Here is a 16221-nt window from a genome sequence, read left to right on the forward strand (position 1 = left end):
TTGCCAAAAATGCTACTACGATCTGAGCTTTCAGCAAGTCATGATCTTTTTGCTGGTGGAGGGTCTCGCCTTCACCTTGCTGGCTGCTGACTGATCAGGGTGGTGGTTGCTGAAAGTTGGGGTGGCTGTGACAATTTCTTAAAAGAAGGTAACAATGAAATTTGCCACATCAATGGACTCTTCCTTTTACAAACAATTTCTCTGTAGCAAGTGATGCTTTTGATAGCATTTTACCCACGGGAGAACTTCTTTCAGAATAGAAATCAATCCTCTCAAACCCTGATGCTATTTTTTTATCAACTAATTTTATGTAATATTCTAAATGCTTCGTTGTCATTTCTACAATCTTCATAGCATCTTTACCAGGAGTAGTTTCCATCTCAAGAAACCACTTCCTTTGCTCATCCCTAAGAAGCAGCTCCTCATCTGTTCAAGGTTTCTCATGAGATTGTAGCAATTCAGTCCCATCTTCAGATTTCACTTCCAATTCTAGTTCTTTTGCTGTTTTCACCACATCGGCAGTTACTTCCTCTACTGAAGTCTTGGACCCTTTAGATCACCCAGAAAGGTTGAAATCAACATCTTCCAAGCTCCTCTTGATGCTGATATTTTGAACTCTTCCCACGGATCACAAATGTTCTTAATAGCTTGTAGAATGGTGAATCCTTTCCAGAAGGTTTTTAATTTATTCTGCCCAGATCCATCAGAGGAATCACTATCCATGGAAACCATAGCCTTATGAAATGTATTTCTTAAATAACAAGATTTGAAAGTCTAAATCTTCTTGATGGGCTATAGAAAGGATGTGTCAGCAGACTTGAAAACAACATTAATCTCATGGTACCTCTCCATCAGAGCTCTCAGGTGACCAGGTGTATTGTCAATGAGTAGTAATATTTTGAAAGAAACCCTTTTTTTCTGAGAAGTTCTCAATAGTGGGCTTAAAATATTCAGATGTGTTGTCATCCAGGATTTGTTGTTCCATTTACAGAACAGAGATAGAGTAGATTCAGCATAGTTCTTAAGGGCCCTAGGATCTTTGAAATGGTCAATGAACATTGGTTTCAACTTCAAGTCACCAGCTGCATTAGCCCCTAACAAGAGAATCAGCATGTCCTTTGATGCTCTGAAGCCAGGCATTGACTTCACTCTAGCTATGAAAGCTGGATGGCATCTTCTTCCAGTAGAAGGGTGTTTCCTATGCATTGAAAATCTGTTGTTTAGTGTAGCCACCTTCATGAATTATCTCAGATCTTCTGGATAACTTGCTGCTGCTTGTACACTAGCACTTGCTGCTTCACCTTCCATTTTTGTGTTATGAAGATGGCTTCTTTCCATCAGCCTCATGAACCAGCCTCTGCTAGCTTCAAACTTTTCTTCTGCTTCTTCCTTACCTGTCTCAATCTTCATAGACTTGAGGAGAGTTAGGGCCTTGCTCTGGATTAGGCTGTAGCTAAAGGGAATGTTGTAGCTGGTTTGATCTTCTATCCAGACCACTCAAACTTTCTCTGTGTCAGCAATAAGGCCGTTTCTGTTATCATTCTTGTGTTCACTGGAGTAGCACTTTTAATTTCCTTCAAGAACTTTTCCTTAGTGTTCACAATAGCTACGTGTTTGGTGCCAGAGGCCTAGCTTTTGGCCTGTCTCGGCTTTTGACATGCCTTTCTCACTAAGCTGAATCATTTCTAGCTTTTGATTTAAAGTGAGAGACGTGTGACTCTTCCTTTCACTTGAACACTTAGAGGCCAGTGTAGGGTTGTTAGTTGGCCTTACTTCAATATTGTTGTGTCTCAGGGAATAGGGAGGTCTGAAGAGAAGGAAAGTGAGGGGGCAGTAGCTGGCCCATGGAGAGATCAGAGCCACACAACTTTCACTAAGTTTGCCCTCTTATATGGGCATGGTTTGTGACACCACAAAACAATTACAATAGTACCATCAAAAACCACTGATCACAGATCACCACAACAAATATAATAATAATGAAAAAGTTTGAAGTATTGTGAGGATTACCAAAATGTGACACAGAGACACAAAGTGAGCAAATGCAGTTGGGAAAAAGGCACCGATAAACTTGCTCCGTGCAGAGTTGCCACAAACCTTCAGGTTGTGAAAAATGAAATATCTGCAAAGCTTAAGAAACCAAAGTGCAGTAAAATTAGGTATGCCTGTATAGGAAATGAAACATATTTAGTTGATTTAGTTTAAAAAGAAAGAAAGAAAGAAAGAAAGAAAGAAAGAAAGAAAGAAAGAAAGAAAGAAAGAAAGAAGACAGAATAGAATAAATGGGACAATCACATTGTCCCTGATAGAAGTTATTAGTTTTAGGGAACTTGTAGTTTAGTTTTGCATGTGTGCATGTACATACATTTATGTATGTGTATTCTGAGTCACAATGTAAAAGGTATTTCTAGCTATGAGTTTCAGTCACAGAAGTTCAAGAACATCTGGCCTAGAGCCTTACCTCTAGCATTTTCAATAATCTTCTTAATCCCTTCCTGTTTAAACCATCCAGGAGTCCTTTTTTATCTGTAGAACATCTGTTATGATGCCCGTCAGGCACCATAAAGGTATATAGATTTTCTTTTTTTAAGTTGTTAGTTGCAGAGAGGGGTACATGGCATTTTATTTCAACTGACAGCTTTCTCCTATATTTTTTTCCAGGTACTTCCCTATATGTTCTTTAATAAGGACAAGATAGAAGTATAAGGTAGGAGTGTATGTTGGGGGGTTCCCAACTTTCTTCTGGTCCTATAGCATGTTCTGGGAACCACTAGGGGGAATTTGTGCTTGAGCCATTCTCACAAACTCCTTGGGCTTCCTGCACACAACTCAGAAGGGGCTATGCCCAGAAGCAGCTCAGCTCCAGGCCTCCTCAGAGAAACTGACCTGGGGTAACCATAAAGGTAATAGGTATTGGGTGAAGTTGTCCTGCAAAATATTGTTAAGATGATAAGGAAGCAGAGTAAAGATATGATAGCAATCTGTGAAAAAAGTAAAATCCTGTGAAGATTAAGATAGGGACAGGTTTCAACACTCTCTTAATTACTGCTCTGGGCAAAAAGTCAGCTGCTGGTCCAGGATAAAAACATTAGGTACCCCAACAATTATTTTTTCTTAATCAACTTCATGCTTCCTTTTTGGCAGCCTGCTGCTCGGAGTCCTTCCTGACTGGGGAGTCTGGTTGTCTCTGCAGAGGGGAACTAGAGCGCTGGTGGACAGAGGCAAAATAGATTTCCTCTGCCTCCTCACACTGTTTGTATTTAATACTGTATACAAATATTACCTATTCAAAATCAAACAGCCTCGATCCCTATTCCCAGCTGATGACCTCGTCTTTTACTTCAGGGACAAAACTGAACAGTCAAAAGTCTTCCCGCAGATTCCCGCAGTCAACAAGTGCCTAAAACGGTGCCTGAAATGTAGCAGCCAACTCCCTACATGTATGCTGAATGACAGCCAGGCATGCTGCAGCCCAGAGGCTTGTGTCCTCAGCCTGACTTGTGAGTCTTCCTATCCGGTTGCCACAAGCTGCCTTGACTTTGCTGCACTGGGACACCCTCCCCTACTCCAGACATCTGCATCCTGACCATTCTTCAATATGGCGCCTTTCTTTCCTATCTAACTCCTCAGTCACGTCTTCTCCTCTTAACACCTAGATATTAGGTAGGGCCTATAGTGACATCGATGAAATGAGTGAGAGTTGTAACTTTGTTTCATGCCAGGTGGCAACTCCCTCAACACTTCCACCGTGCCCTATGCAGAGCAGACACTCAGTAAATACCTTTTGACTGGCTGAGGACATCTTTATACATTCATGTAAAATTCAGTGACTGGGAATTCTGTGGGAGAAGTGGGGCCTCCCCTCCCCCAGCCACCCTCCTGGAAATCCAAACTCCTTAAATGAAATTTAAGAGAGCCTCAGGCTCACTCTCCTTATTTCTGCCAAGTGTTAATTATGTGTGGAATCTAAGGGGACTTCCATGTATGGATTACAAGGGATATTATGAGGGGACCTTAAGAAAGACAGCTGTGCAGCAGGAAGACATTCTTTTCTAAACTTTCAAAGACCTACAGTTCTCTAATTTGTTTTTGGGAGAAAGACTTTTTTCTCTCCAACGTTTCCGTTGTGCTTATTGAAAAAGGAGAGATTATTTCCAAGAAAAACGCTTTGTCTGATTAGCTCTTTGCATTATCAGGATTCAAAAACATAATGGAAAATTCTCAATCATTTTCTCTGAACTATGACGGCCATGATATTATAGGTCCTGACGTTGTTTAGATCTTCATTCAGCCAACACTAACCAACGTGTGTGTAAGAGTATCTCATTCTAAAATATTTCTAAAAATATTGATTATTTTAAAAACAACTTTAACATATAGAGTGACCATGATATAATAGGAAACACCGGATAGATTATTGCCTGTCCTGTGGAGTCACTTGAGTCACTTGTCCTATGTAGTCACCTTCTTTGACTTAAACATTTATTCCAACTTTGTTGTCATTGCTCAAAATGAGGCTGGGTTGCCTTGGAAGCCACTTTTCCAGCTATTTAAGGAAGATCACTCACTATTTTGTAGTCACACCTCATTTTTTTTTTTAGTCTTAATCTAAACTATATTAGCTTCATCATGTGCCTCATTCACTAGATTTGGCACTAGGCGCTTTTGGGCTGTTTCCCAAACACCAAATCAAACAATGAACATTTGCTAACATTAAAACTACTTTTGAAAAGCAAGCGAGACAGGCCCTGGAGGTGATTTCAAAAGAGGAATCACAAAAGAGTTTTGAGTAATGGAATGAGCGTATTGTTGCCTGGGATAGCTTTTCAAATTGGGACAACACTCATTTTGAGGTGGCAGAGTTCATTCATTTCTCATGGTCCATCTCTTCATCTTGCATCCTTATCTGATATTTGAAAACTCACTTTGGGCTGAGGAAGTAATCTTTGTGGATAAAGACTCTGAAATTTTAAAGTTTCTTAAAATTTTGGGGAGAAATTACATCCTGCTGAGCTGAAAGAAAAATGAGTACAAAGGAAAACATCATTAAAAAATTCCAGATGGGAAAAAAAAAAAAAAGCCAGATGGTCGCAAGTATTAGAACCACATAAACCTAGATTCAAATCCCCACTTTGCCAGTACTTGTTCGCCACTTTGGGCTTGTTATTTAACCTTTTAAGATACTGTTTTCATGTCTATACAATGGTGGTCTATTAAATGGCACTATGTAAATCATTTAGTACGGAGACTGGCAAATATTAGAATAGTAGGTACTTGAAAATTGCTATTTTCTTTCTTTTCCTTGGAGAAATTAGTAGAAAGAAGATTCTCTAGGACTTAAAACCTAAGTTCGAGTCCCAGTTTATCAGCTACGTGACCTTGACCAAGTCACTCAAACTTTCTGGGGACTAGTTTTCAAAGTCCATTTGTAAAGTTATGATGTTATTTACTGTGGCATTTAATTTTATGTGTCAACTTGGCTGGGTCACGATGACCAGATACCTGGTCAAACATTATTCTGGATATTTCTGTCAGGGTGTTTTTGGATGAGATTAACATTTTAATTGGTGGACTCTGAGTAATGCAGAATGCCTTCCATAAATGCAGGTGGGCCTCATGTTATCAGCTGAAGCCCAGAATAGAAAAAAAGACTGACCATCCCTAAATGAGAGGGAATTCTGCGAACAGATGGCCTTTGGACTGGAACAGCAACATTAGATTTTCCACGAATCTCAAGTCTGACCTCCAGCCCACTCTGTAGATTTTGAACCGGTAAGTCTCCATAATTATGTGAGCCAATTCCTTAAAATAAATTGATCTCTTTATCTCTGTCTCTCTCTGCCTCTGTCTCTCTCTCTCCCTTTATTTATATATAGGTATGGTTCTATTTCTCTAGAGAACTCTGACAATACACCTGCCTCAAAGTTTTCTTTTAGGGCCACAGGATGGAATAAAGGAAGTCATGTATGGAGCACAGCCTGTCACAGGTCTGGATCATGACAGCAGCTTAGGAAGCATCAATTTTCTTTTCCCTTCCCTTTGCTTGTTCAGCCTCAGTTTTCTCATTTGGAAAATGAAGAAGCTAGACGCACTAGATAATTTCTAAAGCTGCTTCAGCTAGGAACATTTATGTATCTATATGAAGCTAATTGCTTGGGCTATAACATTCAAAACCAGTCATGTCTAAGTTGGGTTTCCGCCAAGGAAGAAAGGCATGTGGGGTGCACAAAGACTATTTATGTAGAAAGAAACCCTTTCAGGGGTGCAAAGAGTTAGGGGGACTAAAGGGGAACTCCTGGTAGCCCTATAAATATTCTTTTAAGCATAGATGCTTTCTCAGTGGTTGGGGGAAGCCACGTACAATCTCTTACTCTATGCAGAAGTAACCGGGGAAAGTACCTGTTTTACCTGTTAGTGCATTTCTGTGCGTCTCTGTCCCCAGGTTCAAGTGACTGACTGCAGAAAGAAGAGCCATTTCGTGGATTCAAAAAACCTATGGCATCAAGTCGAACAACACTAACCTTCGATCTCTGAAAATTTAAGGTCCGATATGGTATTGGTTAGAAGGAGAAAAGAAGTACCCTAGGCTGTGTTGTAACCATAGTCTTAGCAATTCATCAGAAAAGTTCCCTAGTGTATTTTAGGACATAAGTGTTATTTCCTTTCTTTTTTTTTTTTAATTTATTTTTTAATGTTTATTTATTTTTGAGAGAGACAGAGACAGAATGCGAGTGGGTTAGGGGCACAGAGAGAGGGAGACACAGAATCCGAAGCAGGCTCCAGGCTCTGAGCTGTCAGCACAGAGCCCGATGTGGGGCTCAAACTCATGAGCTGTGAGACCATGACCTGAGCCAAAGTCGTTCGCTCAACTGACAGCCATCCAGGTGCCCCAATATTATCTCCTTTCTTAACCAGTGAAGTGGCTATATACTTAAGCATACTGGCTGGAGTACTTTGGGTCTTTGAGTTTTTAGATGAGATAGTTGGAAAAATCCTTTGTGGGCTCTGTGGTGCTATATAAGGGTAAGTGATTATTATTCTTACAATACACACTCAAGAGATACCCATGGTTTGAGATTCAGGTGAAAGAAGTCTGGCTAAGAGAGCCCCTCTCACCAATATTTGAGTTCCATATTTTCTTTCTTGTACATACAGGGAGGTCTCGTCAGGCAGGCTGATGAGCAAAATTAGCAACTGCTCACACAGCTTGAACTGCGAGGCTCAGACAAGGTTCTTGGTCACCCGTCCAAGTACCCACAGCCTGTCACCTGGGCTCTGGGCTGCTGGCCTCTGTGCTATTCTACTTCATGATGGAGCTAGAGCCACATCAGGCACATTCACTGTCATGAGAGCTCAGTGTTTAAAAGGATTCAGTGCTACTCCATTGCATGTGGATGACATCCAAATAACAGCATAGCACACAAGGCCTTCAAGACACATGGCTTCCACCTATTTCTCTAGTTCTATCTCTGCTGCGATTACTGCCCATCTTCTGTGGCACAGTTCTAGGCTCCAGCCTGTAAACTTTCATTCTCAAATTTCATATTTATTCAGCAGATATTTAACGCATGCCTACAAATGGGTTCAGTGCTGGGGATAAATCACTAAATAAAAGGGAGCTTACATTACAGAGGGAGGCAGATGATAAACATTAGGGTGCATATTAGAAAGTGGTGAGAACTGTGGGAAAGACAGAGCAAAGTAAGAGGACTTAGTTGTGCTGAGAATGGGGATGGGGGTTGTGTTTTTTGTCGGGTGATCAAAGTAGGCCTCTCTGAGAAGGTAAAAGAATGTTTCAGTTATGTCACATTATTATAATGATGACTAGCTGATGGAGGAGCGAGCCATGCCAACATCTTGGAGATGCAGAGGCAGTGGCTGTCTTGACACAGGAAATGGTTATTGTGTTTGAGAAACAACAAAGATGCTACTATGCTGGGATGCAATGAGAAAGCAAGAGAGTAGAAGGAAACTGGGAGGGAGTAGGTGGTGGGACCATACAGTAAGGTCTTGAATGTCACTGTCGGGACTTTGGCTTTGACTCTGAGTGAAATGGGAAGCCATTGGAGGGTTTTGTGCAGGAGAGTGACATGACCTGACATATTTTCAAAGGACTCCTTTAGCTGATGGGCTGTGAACAGACTGATGTGCAGAAGTGGGAAGACCAGCTGGGAAGCCGTGGGGGTAAGAGGTAAGGTATGGGAAGAGAGGTAAAAGAGGGTTATGGTTTAGACCAGGGTAGCAGCATGGAAGTAGTAAGAGGTAGTCAAATAAGGGATCTATTTTAAAAGCAGGGACTAGGGGCGCCTGGGTGGCGCAGTCGGTTAAGCGTCCGACTTCAGCCAGGTCACGATCTCGTGGTCCGTGAGTTCGAGCCCCGCGTCAGGCTCTGGGCTGATGGCTCAGAGCTTGGAGCGTGTTTCCGATTCTGTGTCTCCCTCTCTCTCTCTGCCCCTCCCCCGTTCATGCTCTGTCTCTCTCTGTCCCAAAAATAAATAAATGTTGAAAAAAAAAATTAAAAAAAAAATAAATAAAAGCAGGGACTATAGGATTTGGATGTGCAGTGCTTCAGCATTCAGGAGACAGAAGATGGGTAGGGTGGAGGGATCGGCAAGGAGACTGGGATGGTATAGTCAGTGGGTGGGGGTGGGGGAGTAAAGATAGCATTGTAGATACAAAAGGAAGAAAGTATTTCTAGAAAGCATCAGTGATCAATTATATTAGATACTGCTAAGTTCACTAAGATGGTGAACCTGTGAGATGAAAACTCACAGGTAAGTTTAGCAATGTGGAGATCATTGATAACCTGGAGAAGAGCAGTTTGGGTGGAATGCTTTGAGGCAGACACAGTAGTGATGAATAGGAGAAAATAGGAGAAGAGGAATTGAAGACAGTGAGTTAAGACAACCCTTCTGAGCACTATTTAGCAATAAAGGGAGCAGAGTAATAAGGAATAGCTAGAGGGATAAGTGAGGTCAAGAGAGGCTTCCAGAAGAAAAAAAAAAGAGAGAGAGGGTTCCAGGATCACATGTGGGTGGTCTCATGCCTTCATGCCTCTCTTCTAGACTCTACCTACTGAACTTTCACTTTTTCTTTTTTAATTTTTTTAATGTTTATTTGTTTTTGAGAAAGAGAGCACAAGTGGGGGAGGGGCAGGGAGAGAAGGAGACAGAGAATCTGAAGTAGGCTCTGCACTATAGCCTGACTGACATGGGGCTTGAACTCACAAACCTAGTGATCATGACCTGAGCCGAAGTCGGACGCTCAACCAACTGAGCCACCCAAGAGCCCTGAACTTCCACTTTTTCTTGAGGATATAATTTACCTATGTCTACCCTGAGCCTTCTCTGTTGGCCCTGCTCATTCATCAAAAAGGATTTACTTCATACTTGCTATGAAATAGACCATGGTCAGTGAGCTCAATGATGAAAATGAGCAGGATAAGATTTGATAAGATCTTTGCCTTCCTGGAGGTTCTATTATAATGGGGAGACAGAGAATACAGAATCAGGCGATTAGAAAAACAGAAGTGATCATTACAGATTATGATAAATGTTTTTATAGGCCATAAACTGGGTAATGTGAGAGAAGGTGAGGTGTGGTGGTCATAGGAGGCCTCTCTAGGGAGGTGACCACTGAACTGAAACCTGAAGAATATTGCTCTGGACTGAATGATGATGTCCCCCGCCCTCAAATTTGTATGTGGAAGCCCTCATCCCCACTGTGATGGTGTTTGTGGGGCCTTTGGGGAGGCAATTAGGTCATAAGTGTTGAGCCTCATGAACAGGATTAGTGCCTTTATAAGACAGGCCCTGAGAGAGGTGAGCTCTCTCTCCACCATGCAAAGACACAGCAAGAAGGCATGTGTCTGTAAACCAGGAAGCAGGTTCTGACCAGACACTGAATTGGCTGGCACCTTCATCTTGGACTTCCCAGCCTCCAGAACTGTGAGAAATAAGTTTCTGTTGTGTAAGCCACCCAGTCTGTTATGGCAGCCAGAACAGAGTAAGACAGATACTGAGGACCCAGTGGCAGAAAGAACCAGAAGAGTCTTCCAGGCACAGAGTATTAGCTCCAAAAGCAAAAGTGTTCAGGTGGGAAGGAGTGGTGTGGTGGAAGAAGAAAAGGAGGTCTAGTGTGGCTGCAGTCGCCTGAGCTGGGGAAGGTGGTGTGGGTGCAATACGGGACCAGATTACATAAGGCTTGGAGGCCTGTGCAGCAGGCTGAGTGTGGAGAGAGGAGGGTGGCTTTGCTGAGTGGTAGCAGTGTAGATGAGAAGTGCACTGGTGGGGATACTTTTGGAGGTAAACAAGCTGGTAGATTGGATATGGTGAATGAGAGAAAAGAACAAGTCAAGGGTTGCTCCTATGGAGTGACCGGCCAGGGGGTTGTGGCACCATTACCTGGAAGAGAAAGAAGATCTCTACAAGGAGGGGTGGGAGATCGTGTGGGGGTGGGAGGAGAGAACTGGTTGGAAAACAGGCATCAAGGAAACCTTGAGAGAACGTGTTTCAGGAAGTTGGGAACAGTCAACCAGGTCGAGTTCTCCTGAGAGATGGTGAGGAATGGAGAATGGGAATCATTCGCCTTAGCGCAGCCTGCCCCATGGCCCCCAAACTTTGTCTAACTTCTGCCCCTTCACTTCTGCCTTTCTCCATTATTTGACAAATTTTAGAGGTTCGGGACCTCCTTTTATATTCACCTTTGTATCCCCGGGCTCAACAGCGTGCCTTAGGAATGGGGTAGGTTCATGACGAGTTCCTGACTAGAAATAACCCTGGGAAAGAGACACCCAAGGTGCTATCAGCTGAGAGATCAGCTGCCAGCTGCCAGAGTGAGTGGGAAGGGCCCAGCCCTACTCCTTTAAGAGCCCGCCCCAGAGCCACATGCAACAGGTTCCACTCAGTGCCTTATAGGCTGAAAAGTGTTCCATCTTCTTGGAACTGGAAAGGGTGCTCAAGATAAGGCAGGGTGGGAACCTGGCTCACTGACACATAATTAGCCAGCTTTTGTCTTTGGATCTGACTGGAAGTGACTCATAGGCTGGAAAAAACCTTTTGGAAACAAATGAGGGGGGAAAAAGTAGGTTAAGTCACTATAGCATTTTCTCAGATAAAATGTGGATCTGCTGTCCCATAAATGTTGAATGCTGTGCATTTCTTCAGCCTCTCTCCGACAAAAACCCAGGGGGAATTAGTAAGCCTGATGATTCCCTCATTTTCTCCAAGATTTTTATTAAATGCAATTTAGAGGGGATAAAGTTTCTCCTCTTTTCTCTTTCTATTCACTCGAATAAACCCTAATTACTGCTGGGGCAGAATAAATGGGCTTCCAGAAGACTGTGGCGATTCCTGATGTTTCCCCTTTAAGTTAACCAGTTGGAGGCTCCTGTTCCAACAGCTACTGGGGCATTTCCTGTCCACTCACACCTTACTCAATTCAATTTGAAGTATTTATAGAGCGCCTTGTTGTGAGGCACTGACACATACACAGCTCTGCCCTCTGAGGGTTTCTTGTAGGGGTGGGGAGGTGGTCTTGAACTCAACTAAGATACTGTACAAATCAGACTAAGAAATGCCATGGTGGTGTGTATTAATTAGAACTTTTTTTGGTTGCAAGTAACAAAAATGCAAACTAAGTTAAATGATTAGAAGAATGTGTTGTAGAAAATACCAGGTTGTCCCAGGAACCCGGGCAGGCAGGACTGTATCAGGAACCCAGGAACCCCCACTGCCAACATCACAACTCTATGGGCCTCTCAGCTTTGCTCTCCCAGCCTGTGTATCTCTGTCTCTGTTTCCATCTGTCTATCTTTAACTCTACCTCAGACTCTGTTTTCAGACTGGCCTTCCCTCCACATTATGGGAAACATGGTCATATAGAAGATTCCCAACTTTATAATATCTTACAATTTTAGCTCTGGGGTGAAATGGACTTTTTCACTTCCAGTTTCAAAATTCCTCAAGAAGGCTTCTGATTGGACTCAAATGTGTCAGCTCTTCACTTCTGGACCTATCTATCCCACGTGGGGATCCAGGGGAGGGAAGGACTTGGCAAGTGGCTGTGAATGGTCCAGCTTGGGTCAGAGGCACATTACCCGCTCCCATCCCCAGCCTGACAATAAAATGGCTTTTCTCAATAACCCTACCCTGGTAGCTCCAGAGCATCGGGCTCGGTAAAGCCAGGAGGGTAGGGGGAAATCATTCGTCCAGCACTGCAGCTGACTCTGTTTTCAGACCCAACCACGGAGGCCCTGGTTTGATACTTGTAACTCTACTAATGAAGGCCTGCAATATTTGAAAAAAGGAGTCCCTTATGAAATCTGGCTTTCATATGATCTTCTTCTTTTTAATTTATTTATTTCTTAGAGAGACAGAGAGAGAGAGAGAGAGAACAAGTCGGGGAGGGGCAGAGAGAGAGGGAGACACAGAACCTGAAGCAGGCTCCAGGCTCTGAGCTGTCAGCACAGAGCCCAATGTGGGGATCGAACTGGTGAATGGGAAGCTCATGACCTGAGCTGAAGTCCGCCGCTAAACCAACTGAGCCACCCAGGCCCCCCTCATTTGATCTTCAGGACAGTGATTGAGGGCATTACTACCACCCACTTTTTACTGAGCACTCTGTCCACACTGACACAGCTAGTACGCCACAGGGCAGGGTTCAGAACGATGCGATTCCACAGCCCCTGTGCGGTCTGACCATTCGGGTGCTCCACAAACACAGCTCGGTGGGGAGAGAGGGCAGGAGCCCCAAGGAAGAGCAATCCGTCACAGTGGGGGTGGGGAGAAGTTCTGAGCCTGGCTTTTACTTACTGGGAAGATTTCAACAGGTCTAGGTGAAGGAGGTACGGAGCTCGGCCAGAGGGGAGGGCCGGGGCACCTAGTCTCAAAGGTGAGACCGGCAGAGCTGGGTGGGAGGACTGGAGGAGGTGTGGCGGGAGCTTCGTGGCCTGAAAGAAAGGTCCAGGCCCAGTGGGAATGCCACGCCCCAGTTTGGAGTTCTTCCTTCCAGATCCCGGCCTCTAAATGCAATTCCATTTAAGGGCAACCCAGCCTGGTTCACACCTAGCCTTGGAGATGACAGATTGCCCTGTGGTCAATTTGCGGGGTGAGAATGGGAGCCTCCAACTCTGCACCTGCACTGCCAGCGCCATAAAGGAAGTCAATCATTTCCCATAAAATGTCACCACTGCTGAGGTGCAATTTACAAGGGGGTCCTCTGCAGACGGAAATACACCACGGAAAGCGACCCCTAGATTTTCAAATTCACTGCCGCGAGGCGCGGGGAGGAAGGCCCGGGTGCAGAGTGGAGGAGGGACCAGGGAGCACCCCCCCTTTTTTTTGCCCTCGGCTCCCTGCTTTGTAACCGGCTCTGCCACGTGGTTAAAGCTTCCGGGGGTGGGAGGGCGGCCTCAATTATTTCTGCCTGAGATGTGCTGGACCAAACGTAAACAGCGGAGGAGCGGGAGCCGGGAGCCCGGAGTCGAGGCTGGGCAGGGCTGCAGCGACCCTGTTGCCGCCGCCGCCGCCGCCGCGGAGCCTGAGCTCCGAGCTGCCGCGGCGCCTGCGAGCCGCCCCTCCCCCGCCGGGCCTGCGAGCCCATTTTCGCTTGGCCGGTCCCCGCGCTGCCGGATGGATTGCGCCCCACCCCCGCTCCTCTGCTCAGTCATTCAGACTTGGAAAGTCAATAACACGCTGACATCATCAGGGGTTTGTGTATTATTACACGGCTACTTTCCAGAGTACCTGGCATTATCTAAGAGAGGAGCACTGCGGCTGCCCAAGAAAGGGCCCGGACGCGGGGCAAGCTGGCCTCTGGAAGGGTGGCTGCCCGGAGCCAGGCCTTTCCTCCGTGGGGAGCGTCTTCAGGGCACCGATTAGAAACAGATTATGAGCTTTTGCTGCCCTAAATGCAGATGCACTTTAGATATCGATACATGCTTCATTTTGGCTTGGGGTGCACTTATAAATCATTCTTAAGTGACCTCTATTTCTACCAAAGACATCCACTTGGTCTTTAAGGAGGATTTTTAGTGATGTTCACAAAGGAAAAAAGGAAAAGGCATTTTTTATGACAGGAAGCCAAAGGCTGATTCTTTTGAGACTCTTGGGGTTTTTTTTGTGTGTGTGTGTGCAATTCTCTATTATGTAATCTCCATCACGGGTGATTAGGTCTTCTCTTTCCCTCCAGGGCTGGACTGGGTGGTTTGGTTGCTGTGTTTTTCTTAAGCCTCATGCAGAGCAAACACACACATAGAAAACACGTCCCAGATTTATGGTGCAAAACTGCTCTCCAAGCAAATTGCCTTAGAAGAGTGTCTCAATTTGAAGGAGGGAAATAGATGAATTTGTTGTTAATTAAGACTCCTTATCTTACTATTCTGGCATTTCCTTTTCCTAGAATGAGTTTTTAAAAATAATTTTATGTATTTTAGATGTTCTCTTTCCTCTTCCCCACCTATTATGATACTTGTAATAGCTTCAATAACTATAGATTGTATAGATTATTGATACTTTTGTTCTGTTAATACATACCCATGCCAGTTAAAATACTACAACTCAATAACTCACACAACATAGTACCTTTTCTGTCTGGCCAAAAACACTAGTTCCTTCTTTACCCACACAGGGCAGATCTCCTTTAAATTTTCTTAGTATCTTAAATTACAGAAAATGTCAGCCAGGCCCAAATTGGCTACCTGCAGAATTACAGGGTGAGAGCAGTTCTGCATCAGCCTGATCTCATCTCTCTGTATCTCAGGCAGGGAAAGATCACTGATTGACATAGAAGTCTTTAGCCTCCCCGGGAGAGAGCAAGGGAGCCCTGTTTCTCAACAATGTAACAATTTCCCTCTGTGTGCTTGGTCATTTCAGAAGAATCTGTAGTAGATTGTGACCACTTCCCTCCAGATGGTCTGAAAAAAACTCCCCCACCAGGTTGCACTTCTAAAATCACCTCCCCAGGCCTGTGCTATATTCCTCCCTCCCCACCCCCAAGCTTGCTGCGGGAAATTCCCCTTCTTAGCTGCCTGCAGCTGCTGAGGTCCTGTGTGCAGCCCTCCAAGATGGTTCAGTAGGTGTTGGGTCTGCGGAGTTTGAAGCTGCTAAAGGAAGGATGGAGTGGGGTGTGGGGGTGAGCTCTCAGGCAGCCCATGGACTATTTACTTCTGGGGCTTTCCCTCAGCCCTGTACAGAGGAGCCTGCTGATCTGTGAGTTTGTCTTTTTGGTTGTCTGTTTTCTCACCTGCTGGCCTTCTGGTCTTTGCCTGAACCCCTCCTAGATGGACTACCCTGCTAGGGGGTCCTTGCTAGGCTGGAATGTCAGCCATTTCATTCTAGATGTTGAGCTTTAGTTGATACCTGGCAATCCAATTCTTTTCCTGGAGCTTCGGCTTAAGCAAGGAGGACAAACAGATCAGTGGGTCGCTTGGGCACGCGCTGCAGGATAGGAAGTTGATTACCAGGTACCAAAGCTCCAGAACTAGGTGGCTGACACCTTTCCCTTATACAGAAGCCTGTATGTCAGGAGGAGGAGAACATTCAGTAGCAAGAACCACGTTGGGGAGATGGAGAAGCAGGAGTCTTGGCTGGGGATGAGATCAGTATGTTCGAAGAGGCAGACGTGCGCTCACTGGCGGGAGATCATGGCTTCTACCCGCCCAGGTCAGGGCCTTGCCTGGGTTGGTACTCCTATGCTGTTGGAGGGAGGAGGAACTCCACGTGACAGATGGCATCGGGCCCTTCTTCCCAGAGCTGGCCCTGGAGGGAACTTGGTGGCCTGATGGGCCTAGGAGCGATCCTGCAGAGGGTACATGATATTCCCCCATTCCTCCGGGGAAAAGAGGTCACCTTCAGGGCCTTTACTGCTAAATATTTGTCAGCTGCTTAGAAATGGGTGCATTTTGGGGCACCTGGGTGGCTCAGTCGGTTAAATATCCACTCTTGGTTTCGGCTCAGGTCATGATCTCATGGTTTCCGGAGTTCAAGGCCTGAGTTGGGCTCTGCGCTGTTATCAGGAACCAGCCTGAGATTCTCTCTTTCCCTCTCTCTCTGCCCCTCCCCCACTGACACTGTCTCCATCTGTCTCAAAATAAATAAACTTAAAAAAAAAATGGGTGCATTTTAATTCCCAGGCTTGTGTCTTTTCAGGTAGTCAGTATGAAGATTGGTATTCAGGTATCAAACCCTAATTTTGGTTTAGAAAAGGCATCATCTTTGGGCA

The 16221-nt window shown here is 44.8% G+C and overlaps 1 long non-coding RNA gene across 6 annotated transcripts in view; it reads left to right on the forward strand.

Moving 5' to 3' along the window:
- LOC147577308 (uncharacterized) overlaps window positions 1–16221 on the forward strand; it is a 433319-nt gene that overhangs the window by 95368 nt on the left and 321730 nt on the right. For 2 of the 6 annotated variants that reach the window (XR_015240136.1, XR_015240135.1), the window contains exons 3-4: window positions 2662–2707; window positions 5608–5772. This is a non-coding gene — a long non-coding RNA (uncharacterized LOC147577308). Of the gene's footprint in view, window positions 1–2661; window positions 2708–5607; window positions 5773–6281; window positions 8192–15073; window positions 15210–16221 lie in introns of those variants that run through there. The other 4 variants (XR_015240134.1, XR_015240137.1, XR_015240133.1 and 1 more) reach the window with 2 other exon arrangements.

Source organism: Puma concolor, chromosome C2, assembly GCF_028749965.1.
Source record: "Puma concolor isolate L17-30 chromosome C2, mPumCon1.1.hap2, whole genome shotgun sequence".
In the NCBI taxonomy this organism is placed as follows: domain Eukaryota; kingdom Metazoa; phylum Chordata; class Mammalia; order Carnivora; family Felidae; genus Puma; species Puma concolor.